Source organism: Rosa chinensis, chromosome 7, assembly GCF_002994745.2.
Source record: "Rosa chinensis cultivar Old Blush chromosome 7, RchiOBHm-V2, whole genome shotgun sequence".
Taxonomy (NCBI): Eukaryota; Viridiplantae; Streptophyta; class Magnoliopsida; order Rosales; family Rosaceae; genus Rosa; species Rosa chinensis.
Genome location: NC_037094.1, coordinates 15,145,855 through 15,164,147, shown reverse-complemented (window position 1 = coordinate 15,164,147; position 18,293 = coordinate 15,145,855). Strand labels below are relative to the sequence as shown.

Below are 18,293 nucleotides of genomic sequence, written 5' to 3'. Positions count from 1 at the left end.
GTGTGCAGCTGTTGAAGCACTCTTATATGTGCATAAGGCAAACTCCAAAACCTAACAGGATTCGGTTAATATTGTGGGCTTAATCCCAAAAGATAATTGATGGGCTTATTAATTTCAGCCACCAACCACCATTGCCATTGTTATTACTGCCACACGAAGAGTTTCCATGCAGTATGTTCTGTTAAACAATGCAGATAATGTACTTGCAAGTTAACATGAATATAAGTGATGAGTGGTTCTGAACTTCTTATGACATAATCGACAGCTGCTAGCCCCTAAAATCTTGAACTATAAGGAATAGATCAACAATGTCTAATTGTATGTTAAGCTAATCTGTTTGTTGGTGCTAGCTCTAACTCTCATACATGCATAGATTGCAGTGGAAAGCTTATATAAACAGAACATACTTTTATAGTTGTGGTACTTGAAACTAAGAATAAATTGAATCTTTTCTATGTTGACCGTAACAATGCAGGGGTTATGGCAAGCCCATTTAAGCTTTCTCAAGACAACATTGAACTCCAGTTTTCAACTAACCATTTAGGTGTGCTACTGCTACCTAGCACATTTTTTGGATTTTGTCCAGTAGGTCAATGCATAAATTTTCTTTGAGTTTCTTTGTTATGTTTTTTGGTTACTGTTATTTCCATCCAACCTTTAGGTCATTTTCTTCTGACGGATCTTCTGTTGGAGACCATGAAAAACACTTCAAGAGAAAGCAACATTGAGGGGAGATTTGTTAACTTATCATCACTTGGCCATCAATACAGCTACCGCGAAGGAATTCGTTTTGAGGCAATTAATGATGAATCAAAGTAAAACTTTGGCAGTATTTGATGAATCCTCTCTAGGCTTCTCTTTTGAATTGAGGTGCCTTTGTAGACATATATACATGTCCATAATCTGTCCTTTTTACTTGCGAATTTACAGATACAGCAAATACTATGCTCATGGAAAATCCAAACTTGCAAACATATTGCATGCTAAAAAGCTTAACAGGTAAAGGTATTCAATTACGCGCCTAAAGTACGTAGTCAATCAAACGTATATCATCTATGAAAATGTGTACCTCTTGGTGACTTGGTATATGTTGGGAAAACTAACTAAACAGGAAGAAGGAGTCAAGATAACAGCATTAGCAGTTCACCCTGGAGCAATTCTCACCAATCTTATGCGCTATGATTGGGAGCCCCCGAAAATTTTGTTTAATTTTTTGAAGGTAAATTTTTCGCCAATAAGATTTTTTGCACAAGGTCACTCAAGTGAAGGAGTTAAGTTCGAAGATTTCTTTGGTGACGAGATTCTTTAATTTGGGCCATGTGATTTAAGTTTGGGCCAATGTTCTTTTATTTGGGCCTAAATTGTTACTAGAATTTATCGAGACAAATTGTCGAAGTAAATTGGAACAGGATGCGAATTGGGTTGTAGCGAATTTGAATATTGAGTCTGTTAGAGAAATCGTTGGTGAAAAACGAATAAAAGTTATGAGCCCGAAAACCCGAAAGCCAGCAGGGAGTATTACGTAATTTGACGTGAGGGAAAATTAGACATTTCTCACACGCTAGTATAAATAGGAAATTAGAAACCCTAAAACCTAAACTCTCTCATTTTCTCCCTCAGCCGCGTCCTTCTTTCTCTCTCTCTCGCCCGACCTCTAGCTCCCTCTCTCTTTTCCTTCCCTCTGCCACCACCGGAAATCTCATCTCCGACCATCACCTTTTATCACCGCCAACACCCATCAACGCAGCACCAAAATGCGACCCAGACCCAATCGAAATCGAAGCCATGCATCGACCCCAACCTCTCTGTTCCGCTCTCCTTCTCTCTACCATAGCCGAGAAATCTAACATTCGGTCACCACCTCATGTCACCGCCACCATCCTTCGAACCAGCATCCAAATCCAACCAAAGCTCAACCAAAATCACCACCAAGCATCATCGTTAATCTCCACAGACGACCACCACAGTCCAGCCAGGTTGGCCGGCCAGAGCTTCCATCTCCGACCATCATTTCAACACACCGTTGACACCAACCTGCCCAGACAAAACTGAGCATTGAAACCCCAAAGTTTCGCTGACGATCAACGCTGGAAGACTACCGCACGCACCGTCACCGGAGTATTGCCTCTGCATGTCTTCGTTTTCCGGTCTCCAGTCTAAACCGAGTGAAACCACCATCAAGAATCGAATCAGCACCTTGTCAAACACCAAAACCCTAGGGCCCTGACCTCTAACTCCAACCAGAGCCACCTCGTGTGCCGCACACGCCACCGCAGGCATGTGAGAAATTTCTAGCTCCGCCGCTCACTGCTGTTGGAGCTTAAGACCGCCTCTATTAGGTAATCTTCACGTTTCCCCTTTGATTGGAGCTTCTGCTTTGACGTGAAACCAAATCCCTAACTCTGTCATTTATTTGGGTTTGTGTGAGGTGTTGTGGGATCTGCGTTTTTGAAGCTTTGGAGAAGAAATGAGCTACTGGGTCAGTTTCGATTAAAATTGATTAAGGTAAGGACCGCAAACTCTATTCTGGATGCGAAATTGGTTGAGTGTTGAGTATTGATTGTATTGTTTTCTGCTAGATGTCTGAATGGATTAATGGTGGTGGAAAAAGCAGCTGGCTTGAATCGAATCCATGTTTGGAAAAGAAGAGTGGTAAGGGCCTGTTACTCTGAATTGTGAAATTGATGGTGTTTGGTTTCTGATTGTTGTAAATGGGTTTGTTGGAGTTATTTTAGGAAGTGAAGTTAAAAATTGCAGAAAATTGTTGTTGCCTCATGAAGGGAAAAGAGTAAAAATGGTGATATGGTGGTTTAAACCTTTGGTATGGCATCTGTGGTAACTTTGTGATTACTGAAGATGCTTGTGATCTGTTTGTGTTTACTTAAGGAGTTGACATCGATATAATTTTGGTTTTGTCATAAATTCAAGGTAGGCAAAGACTGGTTAATTTGGTGAGCTCTATGCAGTTAAATGAAATTAGGACATTCGATCTCGATAAATGAAGTAAATTACAAGTGAAGTACTTTAAAGCTACCATATCCCAAAATCATAATCCATCAGGAATGGTAATCATGATTTGTTTTCTTAAAGTAAAAATGCTAAACAAATAAAGGTGAAAGTGCCAAGTATAATCGCCATATCCCGAATGATTCAAATGCTACATAGATCATTTGGATTATTTAGGAATGGTAAATGTATTTGTTGCTTAAGAAAGGGAATGCTAGACAATGGAATTAAATATTTAATCCGAACTATATTATCGAAAGAAGTATGATCACCATCTCTCGAATGAGCTTACTACGTTAAGTGAATTGTTCGGGAATGGTTACCATTAAATATCGATTCAAGTTAAATTGGTAACTCATAAAGAAATTAAGCAAATGAGTTATGAATTGAGTACTTATCGGATTTAGTTCTTGTTAAAGGACTCGAGCGTGTGCGCTTGGATTTGGACAAATGATTGAAAGTCGGGAGCAAACCCAATGTGGACGAGCACTCCAATTCCAGGTAGGGTGAGTTGTCCCTTCCTTGTTAGAGGCTTTTCGATATATGTGGAATGCTCTAGTATTATATTATGTTGCCTGCAAGAACGTTTTTGGTTGTTCATTAGTCGATGCCTCGTGATATCTGTGTTTCCATAACTGATATTTACTGATTACAAAAACCGAGGCTAGACTTGTGTGTTGAGATACTGTACCCATTGTATGTTTGTACTTGTGACCTGAAAGTGAATGGGACCTAGACGCGTAGATTCCTAGGGATTCCACGGTGTCGATAACCGTGAACCTCCGGAGGGGGCCGTGCTCCTATGTTTGTCGAGGAAGAGTGAGTACAGACAGTGAACCAGTCATAGGATACTCAGGGCCAGGAAATGGACACTTTCGCTACTTGTAGTCACAAGGGCTACAGAGTAGTTGGCCGGTTCTCAAAGGATGACGAACCAGGTCAGTCACTGATTTGTTTTAGATTGGCTGGCAGGTGAGTATCTCGGAGCTCCAAATTGTGTGAAACATACTGCATATGTTTTATAAAAGAGATAAATGTTTGTGGTTGCCTCTTTTTAAAGTATTTTCGATAAACGTGCACAATATTATGTAGTAAATATTTTCGATTATTATTATTATTATTCTCAAACCTAGCATGGTTGGGTCGGCCCCTACTGGGCATGTGAGGACGAAAACTCACCCCTACAATAGTGTGCAGGTTTGAGCACGTGGTCGAGGAGAGTACAGAGGAGGCATATGGCCAAGCTTGGCGCATTCTTCTTTGACTTTATCAAAAGAGGGTTTTAGTCCCTTACCTAATTTTGAAATAACTTGTTTATTTACTTTTTATTTATTTCCTACTCGTTTACCAAAATTTCGGGAGACCGGCAACCCTGGGGCGCGTCTCTCATACTTGTATTTACTTGGTGATTTGTTATTTTCTAAATTGGGCTCCTCTTGTAAGCCCAAACCTTTTAGCCCATCTCAAATTCTGCTTTTGAAAATATGTTGTTCGGTTGCTAGAATGCTTTGTGACTTTTGTCTAAGAAAGTGTTTTGTAAACCAACAACCTGAACCTAAAAGGCCTTGTGATTTCGGGTTGATAAGTTATTGGGATGTCGTTCGTGACATGTCGGTTTCTCATTGACTCGGAGTCGAGGCACTGTGGGACCCCCCTTCTCGGGTCACCACAGGGAATCTCGATTTCTTCTAGCCGTCGAACCTCCTCACTCCGATCAAGTAAAGTTGCACCATTTGGAGGATTTGAAGAATGGTGAACGAGCTTCAAGATGCAATTGGTTTCGTCGTCAAAGGTGGCCGAAAAATGAAATTCCGACCAGGTCGAGTGCACGGCCTGTCGAAGCACTAATGGCTTCCATTCTCTCTTATCGATATAAATCGGAGATGATGGTGGCCAGAGGCTTGGTCACCATGGATAGGTGAGTCAACGCAACAGGTCCGGCCATATAGGATGGCCGGACTGTGGCAAAACCCTCCGGGTTTATATTCGGGTCGAGTAGGTTATCTAGGTCGCGTGAGAGGATTATGGAATTAGGATTTTGACAGAAACGGAAAGTTTCTAGAAATGGCAAGTTGCAATTGCTATTTGTAGAGGCACTTTTGATCGGAATTGTACGGCAGTGGAATCACGCCCAAAATCTTGTCCCCTTTGTCTGAGTTAGTAAAGATTAGTCCCAGCAAACTTTGAAGGACTAAAAATCCTAGGAAATGTGTTGTTGTGTATCTCCAAGCAGCTCTTCTCCATGTTCACGGCAGTGAATTAGTGTGCAACTTTAGTAAAGGCTTAGCAAGATATGCGTGGCAGCATGGGAGCTAGAAAAGGATGAGTTTTGGAAGAAGAGGTTCCGGCAATGATTGGTAGATTTGTTGAGGTATTCAGTATAAGGGATATGAGTTGGGAATGGTAGGGAACCAAGGATGGATTCGGGAGGGAAGAAGCGTGGCAGAGAAGATCTTTACACGATAGAGTATGATAAGTTTGAATCTACATGGAGGTATAGGAGTTTCTGGATTTGGAAATGATTTCTGGGATTAGAATGAGAGAATTGCTTGGGCTGTTTAGTGGTTAGCTTGTGTGTTGCTCCCCCCAATTCACAGCAACTATAACTCTCCATTTATAGAGTGGTGGTAGCTTATGTCTGTTGTCGTGATTACAATTCCAAGAGTCTCGTCTCTATGTTCCAAGAATCCTGTTGCTGTGAACCCAGGAATTCTGTTGCTATGATCCCAGAATTCCCGCTGCCCTTGATCCCAAGAATCTCGATGTTGTTTGATTCTATGATTTTGCTATTGGAAAAAAGAAAGAAAGAGTTCATCGTTTTGCCTTGGTTCAAAGGTATATGATTGATATTGTGTAAAAGGATGTGGACATATGGTATAGTATTTGAAATGCATGGTTTTTAAGTAAAATGATTTGGTGTTGGGTTTCTTCTTCACTCATCCATAATCAAAATTTGGCTGTTGGGCTTGAATTTCAGTCCCCAAGTCCAAAATTACCAACAAGCCCAAAAGTAATAATGGGCCTCATGCATTTCTGTTACCTTCCACACCGCACCCGTTCTTGCAAGCCCCAGATACATGAATGTGGCTGGGGTCCACATGCGCGGCATGATGATTGTCAATATCATTTCCTATTGGGCTCGAAATATGAATTGGGCTTATCAGCTAGATTTTTGGATGCTAACACTATTTATACCAGGTTTTTCGAAATAGTAACTTGAGATTTTTAGATCATAACTTTTGCGTACGAACGGTAATTACTTTACTTGCCGCGTGTTCACGAACTCGATTTAACGTGCTCTACATCTTTCATAAAGGAAGTTTTCTCGAAAAATTGACCAAAAAAAGTCCAACTTGATGCCCTTAAAAGTTCAAAATAAAAGTAAATGACCAATAAATGGGTAAATCTAGAATCTAGATACAAAGAGTAACAGCCAATTAACCTCAAAAACTCTACGAGTTCTAAGAAGGTTACAACTTTCCCCAAAACACTTCAAGACTTGAACGTCAAGAATCGAATTATGCATGATTCCAGTAACAAGGCGAGTAGAAGCTTGAAAATGCCCAACAATAAACTCACACACATTAATTGCATGAACCACTTCACCATCAAATCTGACCTTGCTTCTAGAATTCCGTTTGAACCATAGAGAGTAGTAAAAGCCACCATCCATAGCTCCTTTAATTGAGCACTACGTCCAGCATGAAGACCACAACTGTAGACATCTAATATTGCATTAGGCAAATCTCACATTTCAAATTTATTCAACAAAAAATGCCATATTGCTTATGCAAAAGAGCAATTCAAAAAAAAAAATATGCTCTACAGACTGCAGAGCCCACATTCTTGCGACAAAGACCACTTCTAGATGTAAGAGCAATACCCCTCCTTTGCAATAAATCATCCAAAAGAACATGGCCATTATGTAAGACCCGCCATGTTATCAAAGACATACGGGGTGTAATGAATTTCGATCAAATAAGCTTACCCAGCAAAAGGAGCATGCGGTCTTAAAATTTGAAAAGAAGCCTTTGCAGTAAGCTCACCTGAGGATGATGCAGACCAAACAAGAAGCGTACACCAGAATTCAATCACGTACATTGACTAGTAAAGAAGCAACCTCATGTTCCACGATCCAACAAAGTATGCAAACTATGGCTACTCGAAAAAAAACACTACTAAAGGGATAGGCGGGAGTGTCCTACCTCAGTCACTGTCATTCTCCTCGTATAAATATTGGACCTAGAATCAAAGCCCAAAAACCTAGCTTGCAAATTGAACCAAGATTTGCTGGTGGAACTTCTGATGGGCGACCCTACTCGGTTATCATGAATCATGATCACGCACACATACAAACCGCCCAACAATAAACAGTAAGAGACAGAGAAGGAGTTGATATGGAAAATGGACTAGCAAAATTGAAACTGATATGGTCACTATGGAGAAGACACCAATTGACTAAACCCCTATTTAAATGTCGCCATGCTATCATAACACTGAAATCATTTCTCCAGCTTGAAGAACGGTTACAGACTTGTTGCAAAACCCATGTACGGTTTTTTTTATTATTATTATTTTTATTTAAGGTCATAACATTACTTGCGCTCAAACCAAGGGGACAAAACTCATGTTATTTCCAGAGGGGAAAAACTCACCATTTGATACATTTGTATTGTAGTTTCATGACCTACCCCATTTGATGGAAGCTATTGTCGGATATTCCCCATATCAAACTCGGAATATGGTTCTTATTGGGCGGTTTAGGGAAACACGGAACGATCACAAAAACTTCTTTTCTATTAGGTACACTTTCTCTGTGGTATTCCACTCCTTGCTTGCTTTTTTCTTTCTTGTTTTTTTCGGGTTCCGTATGGCGGGATGTTTTATATGTTTCGGATCTATCTAGATACTTTTGAAGGACACCACTAATTTTAGAAACTGATGATAAACATCTCAGTTTCTTGCAGAAAAATGACAATGAACCTACAGCCTCACCACGGTGTTTAGGTACATCGAATTTCCATAACCAGAACTGAAGATCTTAGACGCTTCTTTACAGATAACTAGTGAGTGGTTTGAGAACATAGGTCTGTTCCTAAACCCTAAAAAAAAAAACTTATGTTGGCCTCACTCTTGTTGTCAACAATTTTTAGGGTTACTGAATTCTACAATAGAAGATTAATGGCAGCTTCTGCAAGACCATTTCGGATATGAGCACGAGGAATTTGATGTTCAACTTCAATCTCAATGGACATGCAATAATCATCAAAAAAAAAATTGATGTAAGCTCTCCAGTATTGTCAAGGCCTATTAACTTAATAGGATGATCCGAGTGATGAGCTAGTAGCTTTGTAATTTGGGCTAGCAGTTTACGAAAAGCAGCATTCCTTGTGGACAAGAGCACGACATGTTACCAGCATGTCAATGCATCAACTAACATCATAAAATATCTAAATGGTCTTCAAGGTGATTGAATAGGTCCACAACACTACTAGAAAAACAGGCATTCTCATACAGATTCATCTGTGTGAATACATACAAATTCACACGGATTTCTGTGTGTATTCGTCTTTTCACACAGTACAGTCACGAATTTGTAATTTGTACGTGTTGCGAGCATTGCTAATGCCCTCTCACACAGAAAAGGCTGTCCGTGTGTAATATTTTTGTGGACCCCACTTTAATTTCAGCAACTACACTTATGTCTGTATGTATATATACATTGAATTTTTAATTAATTTAACTTCATTTAGTTTTTTTTTTTTGTTCCACCATTTACTGTATTGTCCTTCATGTGATTTTCCAGAATTGGAGTCTTGCAAATTGTCTTGAGAGCTTCTATGATACGCCAGATGCAACAATGCAATGACTAATCATCTCAGGCTGCTTGATTTCAACCTGATTAAAGCGCCAGTCCATGACCAATAGTAACCCCAGCAAGAACCCAAGCTCTTTGTCATTCCGCACAGCCAATAACAGATGCCTTGGGATAATCATGTTCTTCTTGTTGCCCCGAGCTACATTTCCAGACAACTCCAACACCTGAACTAAAAACCACAGACAAAATTAGGTCAGACTCTCAGGGAAAAATTGAAATAAACCCTAAACTTCAAACTCAAAGCTGAAACCCTTACTAACCAAATTGAACCGAAAGTCTAAATTTAGAAATGCAAGAGAGACAGAGAGACAGAGAGAGAGATGAGCGCAATTTCAGCTGCAAGGTACTCAAGCAAGTGGCCAAGTAGACCGGAGCACCGGAGTTGACACATTGAGCATACCTTCCCTTCTTCAAGTAGCGGCCAATCCTACCAACCAAAAATTGCAGACCGGCTTTGACAGATTGAGTCACCGCCTTCTTCTTTGAGCCATCACCCTTCCTTCCTCCAGCTGGCACTTCAGACCCCTCTGGAACCTATCAACAACACAAAACCCAAACCAACCCCATCAAAAAAAATTCTCAAATCCACAAATAATAGATCTTACACCCATAGATCTACAATAAAGAATCACAAAAATAGCAAGAAAATTACATAGAATAACAAAGACAATGGTAGGGAGAAATAACCGAAAACCAGATGTAAAGCTTAGTACTAATTCATATATAGATTTGGAGAGAGAGAGGTGGGTGGTTCTAACTTGAGGGACCTGAAAAACTTGAATGAAGAGATATTAGAATGACTTAGACAGACCGTATTGGAATTTTGCAGAAAGCTAATGAAAAGATTTCACACGGATATCTGTGTGAAACCTGGAAATAGTGAGCCAAATAAAATTACACTACTAAAATTATGTACTTAAATTTTTTCTTTCAGTTTATTTTGATATAAAACTCACACGGATGGCCGTGTCAGTTCTGAATATTAAATTTTTTTTTTCAGTTTCATAAATATTAACACTATTCATATATAATTATGTTTACTAGAATCTTATTATTCATATTTTTACACAAATATCCGTGTGAAGAAATATTTCACGCGGAAAACCGTGTGAATTTTTAATTTACCTTCGACAAATTTACAAGATTCTCTGCATTTTACTTTATTTCACACGGACTCCGTGTGTAAATTGACTTGAAAAATATTAGGTCCCAGTTTGAACCTTAAGTGGCCACAATAGTCTGTGTGGAAAATGTATACACACAGATTTCCGTGTGTACTATAACACTTTATACACAGATAATTGTCCGTGTGAAGCTCTGTGACAACATCATCCGTGTGAAAGGACCTATTTTTCTAGTAGTGGAAATATCACCTTAGATTCTTTGTAAGAATGGAATATTTTCTTTAGTGTCCTTTGCATAGATGGTCTTGATTCTAATTTTACTAAAGAGCAGGATTTGCTGAACGAAAGATAGGTCTTAGAAGCAACCAATGAGGATTTTGGATGAGCCACAAAGTCACAATTGACTTGAAAAGTAGAGAGATGAGTCAAATCTCCATACATGGAGTCAAAGCCATCATTTTGCCGCAGGGGATAGGTAGGTGGGGTCGAGCCAGCCTGTGGTGGACAGCAGCGGCACGCTGAGGTGCAGCGGCGGTCCCTGTCTCTCCTTGAATCAATTTTTGATTCTTATTTCTCTTCGTTCTGAAGAAAGGATGTCCATGTGAAGTTTTTAATATACGGATCATCATGTCACAACTTGGGTGTCTCAAATGGTCATGCCAAAGCCAATATGTGTCAAAATCCCAAAGGTCATCTCTTATGACGTTGTTAGATTCAATTACTTGAATAGTGGTTATATATAACCCACTAGAGCGACGCATACGTTTCTCTAATACTCGTTTTCGTCTGTAGTCATTAAAGGTGATGCAAATGAACTCCTGTCCATTCTCATAATATGTTTCAACATGAAAACCATTGGCTCTTATAGTTTTAAAGCTCAAGCGAGTTTTTCCAAATCTAGAAGTATATAGAGCTTCAGTAACATCAATGATTGTTTCATTGGTTAACAAGAATTGAGCTGGTCATCAACCATAAATCAATTTAAATGACCCTCAAATCGTAGTCACAGAAGATCGAGTAGGCATTATCTAAAAGAATAATTGCCTATGTCGGAGAATAGCGTGCGTAGTAGCACTGTCCGCAGGGATTCTAGCTCTCCAGGAAACAAACATAAAAATAATAATGTTCGAAATTAAAAATATGTCCAAGACATCAATAAAATGAATCAATACTTTATTAATAATAGCCAATGATTGCATCAAAATTTCTTGAAAATCTAATCTAAAATAATAAAATCAAGGATTAAATTCAGTTTACCTCCCTGAGGTTTGGGGGTAACTTCATTTCAGTCCCTGTCCTCTCAATTTAATCAGTTGGCCCTTGAGTTTTCCAATTTCAATCTGCCGTGTCCATTATTTCAGGTTCCGTCCAAATTGGACGTTAACTGCTGACGTGGACCCAAGCTTGAGGGAAAAATTACGCTTGTAACCCTAGCTTAGAAATCAACCTCATCTTCCTTTTCTTCTTCTTCGATCTCCGGCAACCAAAATCACCGCCCCCCTTACATCCTAATCTTCTACTACCCAACATAAATCCATACTTGCCTACCACATTCTCTCTCTGAGCTCTGATGGTCGAATACCCTAACTTCATCATGTAGGCATTCCACCAATACCTAAAATCTGCAAACGAAAAAATCCCTAAACTTTGACATAGTTTGTAATAACCACAACTACATCCACATGCCCAGATAACAAAAATCCTATTTTTGATCAAGATATGGAAGAATTCAGAGTTTTACACCAGAATCATAATCCAAATCGGAGACCCAGATAAGAAAAAGCTTACATCAGTGAACCTCTGCCGGTCTTCTACCTCTGGTGAACCTCCCCACAGTGAATCCGCCTCCCGGTAACCTCTGCCGCTCTTTTACCCAACCCTGCTTCGTCGTCGTAGTATAGCCCGAACTTCCCCAGATCGGTTTCGATAGCCGAGGATCCGGAATCCGGGTTGGTCTAATTTCTTGCCTTTTTTACTCTCCTGGCTCTGATTCTGTTTCTCTGCAATTGCATCTGTAACCAAACCATCTTCATCGCCGTTAGCCTCTCCTTTTCAGTGAAATTTTCGGTTGAGGCTTTGACTTCAGCGCTGAGGAAGAAGCAGATGGCAAGTCATATGTGTCCAAATAGAAATCGATGTTGACTCATCTGTTTTTGGAGAAAGACAGCGCCGACTTGGAGAAGCAGCCGGGGGTGACGAAGGAATCGAAGGTCAGGATTGCGACAGTTTGACCGGGCAGCCAATAGAGTACGTGGAAAGGTAAATTGGAGGAGAGAAAAGGAGACATGTCCGGTGGAGTGGAGTGGAGAGGGGTGGGTCTTTGAAGCTACCCATCGAAGAGAGAGAGAGAGAGAGAGAGAGAGAGAGGAGACGAGGATATGAGGAAGACGAAGAAGAAATGATTTTTTTTCATAAAATTTTTTCTGTCTTAAAATGACTGTTTTAGCCCTTAAAGTGGGCTTTTAAAGTTGGACTTAACATCAAATTTGGATGGAGCCTGAGACATTGGACACGGCGGATTGAAATTGGAAAGCTCAGGAGGCAAACTGATTTTTTTTTTTTTTAATTTCTAGAGAGGATCAAAGGATTTCACTTCTACCCCCATGGTGACTCGAACCGATGGTGACCTCGATCTTAGTAGGCAAACTGATTAAATTGAAAGGACATGGACTGAAATGAAGTTACCCCCAAACCTCATGGGGGTAAACTGAATTAAATCCTAAAATCAAACTTAGATAAATTGCAATTACTTAATCCTGTCGTTAACTCTAATTTGGTTTTGACCAGGTAAGGTAAGGCGAGATTTTGGTGGAGCTATGCTCTATTGTAAAACTTTTCTCTCAAATTAAACATTTCTTAGACATCACAATTAATTAGATGAGCCTAGTCAAGAAAGAGTTAAAACAATTCTCATTTATTGATTTAAGGCATAATTGTCATCACATAAATTCTTGGAAAATAAAAGACTATCTAAACAAAATATGCGGCATCCATGTGCTTGTCTTCGCTAGATTTGAAGTCTGCTATTGTGAGATTGGCGTCATTGTCATCTCCATCTTCTCCTTCAGCTGTGACATAGGCTTCTTGCTCTTTCAAGTCTCTATACACCTTGTATTGTGCAGCTAACTTGTTGCTTGCAGTTTATTGTTTGAACCAATGCTCACTTGATCCACATCTATGACAAAGGTCATTATGGCTGCCTCCCTTTAATTGAGGTGCAACTTGTGCACATTGTTGGTGTCCCCTAGGGGGATTGACGACCACCACGACTCATGGTGGCTCCACCACGGCTAGTAGGGCCACGCCCTCCTCTCCTACGTTGGCTTATGTTGCCATGTGTCCACGGTTCAGTTTGGCGGTTACCTTCCTTTTTAGGGTCATATGGACCCACACGTCCATTTTGTTGTCTCTTAACTTTAAGGTTTCGCTCCTTGTACCCTCATTTAGGTGCATTATAATTTGCATCTTGGACGTTCTTAGTTCCAACGGGCCTTCAATTATAATTCTTCATGACGATATTTTCATGTTTCTCAGCTATAGACATAACTTTGATTAGCTGATGAAACCTCGTGATCCGTACAACATTGTACTCACCGCTGTATTGCTTTGATATGAATAATGCTGAGACAGGAAAGGTAGAGAGAGTTTTCTCAATTAGCTATTCTTTTGAGAGATTTACTCTACAGAAACCCATCATAGATTTGATGCGTAGAGCCTCTGAATTGTATTCAGAAACAGACTTGAAGTCAGAGAATCAAATTTCATTCCACTTCACCTTCAAGTCAGGGAGGAAGAAATCTTGAATATTTCCAAAATGCTCTTCTAGCGCAACCCATAGAGCTCTTAGATGGTTGATCAACATGTACTAACATAAGAGTGATTCATCCATGTGTCGTCGCTTCAAGATGAGAGCTTAAGCCTTTCTAGTAGCTGTTGGCTCAAATATGACTCTAGGATTCGGAGCCTGAATTATAGGCAAGATCTCTTTGGCAGTAAGATGGCTTACCCAACTATGGTAACCATTGTCTGAAGAGTCAAGCTTAGGAAACTCGAGCTCGAGCTTTTGTGCGTTGTCATTCGACATCTTGAAAAAGAAAAGGAGAAAAGATTAGTATCAGAGTAAAAACTTCCATGATAACTTATATAAGATTTTCGAGCTTTTAGGCTACCATGAAATCGATTTCCAAGAAGTTTTGGATTAGACCAAAATAATGATGTTTGTAAGGTCAATATCGATATTTATGAACGCTCTTAGTTCGTATATAGCGTGAACTCTCCACAGTTCCCTTTTATGAATCAAAATCATGCTATAAGAAAGGTGGGATGAAGGAGAAGAGATTTGGAAGTCCCCAAGAAAAGAAAAGAAAATTAAAGTACAGGAAACGGGAACTTTAATTTGAAAACTTACTTGATTATTTTGGAGCTTGGAACACGCGTGTGTTAATGCAAGCATGTATTTGAAGTGAGGCTAACAGCAAACTTAGGAGAGGTTAGCAGTGGCTGTGAGGCGAGGCTAGCAGGTGTAGGCGAGGTCAAAGGCTTAGGCGAGGCTAACCTGAGGTGAGGTTAGCAGCGTAAAAGCGAGGTCGGGGGTGCAGGCCAGTGCAAGGGCTCGTAGGCCGAGGCTAGCGAGGCTAGCAACAAGGCTACCTAGCGAGGCAGGGGGCGTGTGTGGCTGCAGGGGCATGAGCGACAAGCGTGAGCTAGGAGGGACGTAGGGCGTGCGGGCTGCATGTGGTAGCAAGGCTAGCAGGGCGAGATTTTTGTTAAGTTTTGTTGGTTTTTTGGTTTCAGAGTTAGGGCTCGTACTGATAACGTGTTTAAGAATGTATGATGCAAGAGAGATTACAAGTACATAATCTTGGAGTACAAGGATTCCTATTCTAACTAGAACTAGGAATCTAGAACATTCTCTTCTATTACAACTATAGAAAATAATCCTAATTTGACAAGGCACACTAAAGTCAAATATTCTTCAACATCTACAATATTGATCACCTTTCGTATTCTCATGATAATCGGGGTTCTTAACAGTGAATGATTTGTACCTTCTGTGTTTTTCTTGACACAACTGTTATGAAGCTGTTGCGTGCATTTATCACTAAGTCTATTCCTCATTTGTCTGGTTTTCTATTGATCCAGTCACCTTCTGTATTTTTCTTGACACAACTATTATGAAAGTGTTGTGTGGATTAATTCCCCAGGTATATTGTGTATATTTTTTTGTGTATATTTTTCTTGACACAGCTGTTATGAAGGTGTTGCGTGCATTTATCACTAAGTCTATTCCCCATGTAATGTATTGTGTATACAGAATCGTCTGCCGTGTGTGTGTTTGTTTGCTCAAATTTTCCGCTTAATTTTTAACATGGTGATAAAGTAATCTGAGGTTCATATCCAAAACCAATTGGTAATGGATGAGTGGCCCAAACCCTTATAAACTCATAGACAATGTCCAATTTTTCTCATGTGAGATGTATATATTCTCAACACATGGTTGTGCAGGGATCGGCAACCACATGCTTTGTGGCACTGAATCCATAAGTCAAGGGAGTAAGTGGCGAATACTTTGTGGACTGTAATGTTGCCAAGCCGAGCTCTCAAGCAAAAGATGCAGATTTAGCTTCCAAACTTTGGGATTTCAGCTTAACCTTGACCAATGTAAAGTAACAGTGAAGGTTTTCATCTTTGATGGGTGTAGCAGGCTCCTTTTCTGCACTGTTTGTTATGAAATTCAAATTGCCATACCACATTCGTACCGTACTTGTAATTTATTACGAGTTGGCCGTTAAACAATGTATCCTAGTTACAAGAGCAACGTCACAAATTTCATTATTATAAATTCCAGATGTGTTTAATTTATGAAACGTCTAGGCTTATTTACGTTACTTTTTTTTTTTTTCAAATATTTACGTTACATTATTACTCATGTTTCATAAAAACCTTTTTTTTCTTTAAAAAATTACATATAAGTGTCATTTTGAGACTTATATTAGTCATAAGGCCACTTAATATTTCTTGTACACATAAAGCCACGTGCATTCATAAATTATCTCATTCGTGACAATTTTACCCTTCTACCTAGCAAATCCAATTGCATCTGCCTTACATCGATCACAGATCTAGATCTCTCTCTCTCTCTCTCTCTCTCTCTCTCTCTCTCACATACTGTAGTGACCTTCTTGCTCTTCTTTGGCGGTGAAGACGTCAGTAACGCCATTTGGACGAGGCGGCAGGCCAGGCTTCTTTCTCTGCTCCCCAATTTCAACGGGAAAGCTCCCGTTCTGTTTCTCTGCTGCTCCAATTCGAGCACCACTGCCTTCTCGTAGTTCTCTTTACCTCCGATTCCGGCGACCATCAGTACGGCTCTATTATACCTTGCACTGCCGTCGTCACCTTCGATTTTCAGAAAATGAAACTAATCAAAAAAGAAGAACAAGGATTCCATCAAAAAAGGAAGAACAGGCTCATTCCGGCGCTGTGAGGTTGTTTTCCGAGGTGTGGAGAAAGAGGCGGAGGAGTGAGTTCGGAGGCAGCATGAAGCTCATAAAAAGGAGGCGGTATTAGTTGTTCCAGCGAGATCGAAGCGTTGGTCAAACGATGAGTACGATGAGGCGATCTGAGCTCTGGCTCGAATCTGCCAAGAGCTATCCTTCACCTAGTAAGCCCTTCTCTCTTGCTCGAACGGTGCAATTTTGGTACAATTTGTGTTTTTAGAGCTATGTGATTTGCAATGGTGTGGTTCACTTTGATTGAGTTGAGCTACAGTGAGCTTGGTATTGTCGATGTTTCTATCATTTTACAATTGGTTAGAAAAAGTTTGATGAATTTTGATTGCTTTGAGTTTTAGTTACTATTGATTGCTTTCCAATACTTCAATTTTAATTTTTGATTCTGATAAGTAATTAGTTTTATGCTTGTGGACTCTTCTTGTTTTGATGCTTTGGATATGAAATGAATATACATTAGTTTTGATTATTATGACTTGAAGATTGAGACTTACTATTTAAGTTCTAGGTCTACGATTCTTTGAATGATCCTACTGGTGATATTTTTCTGTATTTTTAGATTTCGTGCGATTTTTAGACCATTCAGTCTGGGCATATGGTTCATTGCACCTAGAAGTTGCTTGTGTACTAGATGTTGCTGTATTGATTGTTTCTATTTTGATTGGTTTCAAGTCAGTAGATAGCTATAACTATCATCGTGACCTTCATCACAGTAATAGTAGTTTTGTATGCCTATGTTAGTAACTTTTCAACATAATGTCAGTAGCTTTTCTTTTACATTTTGATTGATTACAAGTCAGTAGTTTTCTATAGGATTAATTTCATAACTATTATAATGGCTTTCCAACACAGTGATAGTAACTTTGTTTGCATATGTTAGTACCTTTTAAAGCTGATTCCAGTAGCTTTTCTATTTGCATTTTGATTGATTTCAAGTTTTCTTTTGTTAATAGCTTATCAAATTGGAAAATCAAGATTTTGTATGAAATTCAATTTTCTTTTGTTGAGATTTCGTATCTCTAGCCATTCTTGATTGAGATTTGTGTTACACTATTAATATGGATAATCAGTTGGTTTTGTTGCAATTAGTATATATGTTCGTAGCTTTTTATTACTAGTCTAGTAGTTTTTACATGTGCTATGTTTTCTGTTTCTATGTCAGTAGCTTTTTATTACTAGTCTTGTAGTTTTTTACATGTGCTATAGTAGCTTTCTGTTTCTATGTCAGTAGCTTTTAGATTGCTTGTTTTTTATTATCTAATTGATAAAAATTGCTTGTCTTGTTGGGTCATTGGTAGTGGTTGATTCTGAAAATCATGTGAATTTGAGTAGTGAAGCCTTCATTGACCAAGAGATCATCCGACCAACCAAGAAATGTTGAAATGAAGTTTGGTGCTGTAGGTGGCAAAATAATGCTTACGGTTAGTATAGTGTGGTAGAGCTTGACAACAAGAAACTTCAACGAAGGCCATCTGAAAAATGACAATAGCATTACAACATTGACAATAGCTTTATACAACAATTGTAATAGATTTTCATAACTATGATAGTGGCTTTTTACAACTATGGAAGTAGCTTTTTACATAGTCATCATTGTTGAACCCTGCATACTTTTTACATCATTGAATATGATTTTTTTTCTCAATTGCAGCAACATTTTTCTTTTTGTTGTATACTCTACGTTTATATAGGTTTGTTAGTCTTTGAGAATAGTTTTTGTTGCTAGTGACAGTAGCTTTTGGTGTTGGTGATAGTAGCTTTTAGTTTTGAAGAGCA

General features: G+C 39.3%; 1 pseudogene; it reads left to right on the top strand.

Moving 5' to 3' along the window:
- The first annotated feature begins 308 nt into the window (after positions 1-308).
- LOC112177467 lies at positions 309-15,678 on the top strand (annotated as a pseudogene).
- Positions 15,679-18,293: the final 2,615 nt, after the last annotated feature.